This window comes from Eschrichtius robustus, chromosome 14 (assembly GCF_028021215.1).
Source record: "Eschrichtius robustus isolate mEscRob2 chromosome 14, mEscRob2.pri, whole genome shotgun sequence".
Lineage (NCBI taxonomy): Eukaryota > Metazoa > Chordata > Mammalia > Artiodactyla > Eschrichtiidae > Eschrichtius > Eschrichtius robustus.
This window is the reverse complement of record NC_090837.1, coordinates 34,240,972-34,247,377: the sequence shown is the minus strand read 5'-3', so window position 1 is coordinate 34,247,377 and position 6,406 is coordinate 34,240,972.

The following is a 6,406-nucleotide window of genomic DNA, read 5'->3' as shown; positions in this document are numbered from 1 at the left end:
CTATTTCCAGAGCTGTGGAACCTCTCACTGCCTCACATCACACTTTTTCAAATCAATCTCGTATTTAGCTGCAAATTGGCCCTTCCAAAGCACCAGTATAGATCATTTTTCTTATTTAAAATATCTTAATGACTGCATCATTTCTATTCAGCCCACACTGCTTGGCTGAGCATTCAAGGATTCTCCTGGAACGGGAAAACCCCTAGTTTTGCAGCCTCACCTCCCTCCCCCTTTCCACAAAGCTCTGCTCCGGCCCATCAGAAGTGTTGCCATTCCCTGAACCAGCTGTGAACTTGACTAGTTCTGTGTCTTTCATCTCCTGCTCCTCCTTCAAGATCCAGTAAGTCAGAATCCATCCCTGCAGCCGCCTCTCCTGGAAGCACCAAGCACCGGGGACAGGCGTCAGGACCAGCATCATGGACCTCAGACCCAACTTCTCCTGGTGCTGCCCTGACACGCCCCTCTCCTCTTCCCCCCTCCGGTAGACCCTGCTGCCCGGTTTACCTCTCAGCCTTTCATCTTTTTACCTGGTGTCCTGGTTCCTCTGACATTCCTCCTGTCTCTGTGGTTTATCCTCTGTGCCTCAACTCTGTATCAAAACAACCCTATCATCCCTCTCCCAACTTTATGCTGAAACTTGATTATCTCCTCCCTCCCCTCCCAGCTACTTCATTGTCCTCTGACCTGATCCTTTTCCCTCCTCATAGGAAGAACTGCTATGGAATCCCAGCCTGCCTCCAGGAACTTCTAGAGACCCCACCAGTGGTCCAGCCTGGAGACTGACATCCAGTGGCTCCTGCAGCCTTTTCCTGGCTGTGCCTGCCATCTTGTGGACACAGATAGTAACTACACCAGGGCTGGGCTCAAAACACCCACCTAAGGACCAAATGACTTTGTTTCCTTCATGGAAAACAGGATACCTTGAATGCCGCCGTATGCACGATGCCTACACTGGGTGTTCCAGGCAAATGGGAGTTCTGGGCTTGCTCAGATACACCTCCTAAAACATCTTATATAGAACCCTCTATCCTGCAGAACACTTAGCACCATGCTTTTCCCTAAGCTCTTACTAAATGTTCTGGAATATTCCGAATCTAGCTCTTCAAACCATGGTCCTATAATTAACTTAGAGGCAACTCATCTCAACTGCAAGTCAAGTGCCAGAACTCTTGGCCTACCAATAGATTAGATTCCAAAAGGATATTTTTAGTTCATGCGTTTTGTGAGAAATTTAAGCTTAGAGTCTCTAGATATATTTCCGCTACTTAAGAGTGTGGATCAGTCCTTTGAAGTTTTAAAGCAAGGCACATTCTCCTTCTCCGTGTGAACACAGGTTCTGTAGGCGACTCCTCTATTTTTTTTCTGCTGCTGTGCTTTCTGTATTTGCCCTTTGTCCTGGGGGTTCTCTGTTTGCCTCCCCACCTTCCACCCATATCACATCTTTCTCTTCCCCACCCTGTGGCCAGGAGACTGACTGATGCAGACAGAATCCCCCGGGCTCCCTGCCCTCTGACTTCCTGTAGAGTCGGGTCTTTGAAAGGAGGGAACACCTTCAGGAAAGGCATGCAGTAGTCTTCTAGGGTTGCCATAACAAAGCACCACAAACTGGGTGGCTTGAACAACAGACATTTAATTTCTCACAGTTCTGGAGGGTACAAGTTCCAGATCAATGGGTCAGCAGGTTGGTTCCTTGTGAGGTCACTCTCCTTGGATTGCAGATGACCGCCTTCTCCCCGTGTCCTCATGGGGTCTTCCCTCTGTGTGAGTCTGTGTCCTAATCTCCTCTTCTTATAAAGGACACGAGTCACATTGGATTAGGGTTCATTCACTCTCATGGTCTCATTTTACCTTAATGACTGTATAAAAGGCCCTATTTCCTAAGAAGTCACATTCTGAAGTGCTGGGAGTTAAGGCTTCAACATATGAATGGGGGGAGGGGACACAATTCACCCCATGACAAGGGTGAAGATGTCAGGTTGTAGATTCCCCTCTCCCCTTCCCTGCCTCAAGGCAGTGCTGGCAGGGCATGCCCTTCTCCCAAGGCTGCAACCCTCTGGGCTCTGGCAACACTGTTTCCTTCGCTGACCCTTCAAGCCCAGGAACAGGAAGTGCTTCCACCTCGTTCGTTCGCCAACGGGCACCTTGTATCCATCCTGGTTCCCTTGTTCCTTTTCCTACCTCTGTAAATAGTTCTATCATTGAATAATTTTCACTAAACCCTTTGGAGTGTGCCTCTGCTTCCTTCTGGAACAGGGGTCAGCAAGCTTTTTTTCTATAAAAGCCAGAGAGTAACTATTTTAGGCTTCGTCAGCGATAAGGTCTCTGCCGCCATGACTCGACTCTTCTGTTGTAGCCCCAAAGCAGCTGCAGACAATGCGTAAATGAATGGGCATGGCCGTGCACCGAGAAAACTTTACTTAGGAAGACAGATGGTCTGCCAGACTTGGCTGGAAGACCAGTTCTCAACCTCTGTTAAAGAAGCCTGACAGTGGGACTTCCCTGGTGACGCACTGGTTAAGAATCTGCCTGCCAATGCAGGGGACACGGGTTCGAGCCCTGGTCCGGGAAGATCCCACATGCCACGGAGCAACTAAGCCCGTGCACCACAACTACTGAGCCTGTGTGCCACAACTATGAAGCCCGCGCACCTAGAGCCTGTGCTCTGCAACAAGAGAAGCCACCGCAGTGAGAAGCCCGCGCACCTCAACGAAGAGTAGCCCCCGCTTGCTGCAACCAGAGAAAAAGCTCACATGCAGCAACGAAGACCTAACACAGCCAAAAGTAAATAATATATTTAAAAAAAGGAAAAAAAAAAGAACCTTGCCACTGCACAGCCACTGACCACTCACTGTGATAGAAGTGCTTTAAACCAGCAAAGCCATGCCTGGTTTCCAAGTTGGTGACAAAATCATCGACAGTTCTTTCAAGATGCGTCAAACTCTGAAATAAACTCAGCCTTGTCTGGAGTTAACATTGGGTAACTAAGCACCCCACATTAGCAATAATGCTCCACGTGACCCTGACTTACAGAAGCATTGTTTTGCCCATCACCTTTCCTCGTTTCTTGCTATTTACCGTTGATGGCATGAGCACACCCTGTCCATCTCTTTCATGATTTGCTTTGTCCTTTAGAATCGTCCCCAGTGCCAACTGATTACCCCACGTGTGTGGACAATCAGAGGTGGGGTTTTCATGAAGCCGATGACTCTTCAGGGCCCCTCATTTGCACACCCCGCTTCATAGTCCCAGACAATGTTGTATGCTTTTGTAAAGCTTGCAAAACTAACATATTTTCGCCACAGTTTGTGACGACTGCTGTGTCTTTCCACACCTACCCATCCCACTCCCTCTCACGTGGGGTAACACTGGAGTGGCCGTGAGAACACTGGGGCTCTGATTAAAAGGAAGTTGATTTGGGCACACATTTGAAAAGGGTTTAGGGGGATATATTTGGGTGGCTTATAGTTATTTGCGAGTGCAGTTAAGTTACTGCTGGCTGTCTTGGTTTTGGAATGGCTCGGTTTTGGAATGGCTTCTTCACCACCCCCTTTCATATCTAAATTTTCTATTTGTAATTTTATATTCTTTTTCTTAACGATAATCTCAACTTTTCAATAAACTTCAGGCGCCACAAAACCTGGGTCGACTCCTATAGGGAAAAATCTTTATTTCTCTACCATCGTTTTATTTTTGGATAATCATTTCTTCTTTAGTTTCCATCCATCGTAAACATCATTTGTACCAGGACATGCAACATTGATACTGCAGTAGTACTATTGGGTATAATGAGATAATACGTCTGTAAAGTGCCTCAAAACTAAGCACAAATGCAGTGAGCACTCATGAGCAGTATTGGCCAAGAAAAGCCATAAGTGACCATTTGTTACCACCAGTTGGTGTCTGCAGTGTTGATGTGCTCATGTCAGGAAAATACCTTCAGATAATAAGCAGGCTCTTCTTTTCTGCATTTTTCTATTTCTGAGCCCCTGTGACCTGTGAATCAGTAGCTTCACGGCCAGGGGGGAGAGCTAAGCCAGCCTAGAACAGAATAGTCAACTTCTGAATGAGTCCCTTAACTGTAAGGGAAGAATAATAGTCTGAAAGAACAAAGGAGGATTTGAAAGAGGCAGGCACTTGGGAAAGAAAAGTGTTTGGAATCCTATCAACTTGCTTTTGTTGTTTATCAAGGACAAAACATGGATGATCTAGCAATTCCACTTCTGTGTATTGATCTAAGGGAAATGAGAACACGAACTCATAAAGATAGCTGCACCCCCGTGTTCATTGCAGCATTATTCACAACAGCCAAGGCATGGAAACAACCTAAGTGTCTATCAATGGATGAGTCGATGGATGAATGGATAAAGAAATGTAGTATATACAGTGAAATATTATTCAACCAGTTTAAAGAAGGAAGAAATCCTGCCATTTGCAACAACATGGACGGCCCTTGAGGGCATTATGCAAAGACAACTACTGTATCATATCACCTATAAGTGGAATCTAAAAAAAACTTACGGAGAGCAAATTGGTGGTTGCCAGAGACAGCAAGAGGGGTGTGGGCAAAATGGGTGAAAGTGGTCCAGAGACACAAGCTTCCAATTTTAAGATAAATAAGTCCTAGGGATATAACGCACCGCACGGTGATTTTCGCTAATAATACTGTATTTATTGTATATTTGAAAGTTGCTAGAAGAGTAGGTTTTAGAAGTTTCCATCATGAGAAAAAAATTGTAACTATGGGCAGTGATGAAATAAATAAATAAGAACGAAACATGAAGGACTGAAAACCGAGTTGCATGCTGGTCTAAGTTTTTGGTTGAAAAGAACACACGGTGGAGGAAGAGCAGCTTTCCCACCACCCAGAGCTCAGGCACAAGCATTTCTAGGCTCGGGAGGGCAGCCAGGCACATCAGATATGGGCATGGGACGCTCTCTCTTGGGGTTCAGGCCATGGAGTGGAAACCCAAGGTCTAGACCCGACGGCACATATGGCCGAGGCGGACTCTCAGTGTGGACAGCAGGAGGCAAAGCTGAGTGACTGCCAAGCCAGCAAGGGGAGGCCACAGGGCTCCCCCAGAATCACAGCCGTTCCCGAGATGATGCTGGCATCGGATGTCGTCAGAGCTGCCACCACACCCTTCCCCGACCACAGGGCGGTGTGCAAGCCCCACACAATTAGGCTACTTCCTGCCAGAAGACAGGAACAGTGAAGGAGAACACAATACATTTGACTGTGTACCCGAAAGAGACAGAATTCTAAATTTTCAAAATGGATGGATGACCTTAAATTACAAAATTAAGTTTTCCCTATAGAGGAATAGGGATTCAAGAGCCAAGGTCTGTTAGAAGAAAGCAAATTTCCATTTCTGCTCACCAAGCCTGAAACTCAAAAAAAAATCATACTCATTCGAAGCTGTGGCCACTGCTGTAAATGTGCCAAACTTGCAAGTTCCTACCAAGAGCACCTTCTGCCTCCAGAAATTAAGAAAGTCTCAGCCACACCAGACATCACGAAAAGTGATAGGGAACATCTCACTGCAGGCTGTGTGGTCTCCAGGGGTGGTTCAGTGAAATGAGGGAGATTTGGTCTAGCACCATGTACATGAAGGAAGGGAAAGGGGGTGAGCCCTTGAGGGCTGAATCTGGTAGTTTTCCAGTTTTGTATTTCTTTCCATCAATCACACAGTTTGTGGCAGGGTGTGCAAACCACCTGGACCACTGGCCAGTCATGGTTTGGGAAAAGCATGTAACTGGAGTCATGATGAAAAAGAGAAGTGATGGGCTTCCCTGGTGGTGCAGTGGTTGAGAATTTGCCTGCCAATGCAGGGGACATGGGTTCGAGCCCTGGTCTGGGAAGATCCCACATGCCGCGGAGCAACAAAGCCCGCGCACCACCACTACTGAAGCCTGCACTCTAGAGCCTGTGAGCCACAACTACTGAGCCCGCGTGCCACAACTACTGAAGCCCACACACCTAGAGCCTGTGCTCTGCAACGAGAGAAGCCACCGCAATGAGAAGCCCACGCACCACAACGAAGAGTAATCGCCACTCGTCACAACTAGAGAAAGCCCGTGTGCAGCAACGAAGACCCAACACAGCCAAAAATAAACAAATAAAATAAATAAGTTTATTTAAAAAAAAAACACTAACTCAAAAAGATATCTGCACCCCATGTTCATTGCAACATTATTTATGATAGTTGAAACAAGGAGGCAACCCAAATGCCCATCAACAGATGAATGATTGAAGAAATGGTGTGTGTACGCAACGCAATATTATTCAGCCATAAAAAAGAAGGTAATCTTGTGACAGTATAGATGAACCTTGAGGGCAATATGCTAAGTGAAATAAGTCAGATAGAGAAAGACAAACACCAAGTGACCTCACTTTTATGTGGAATCT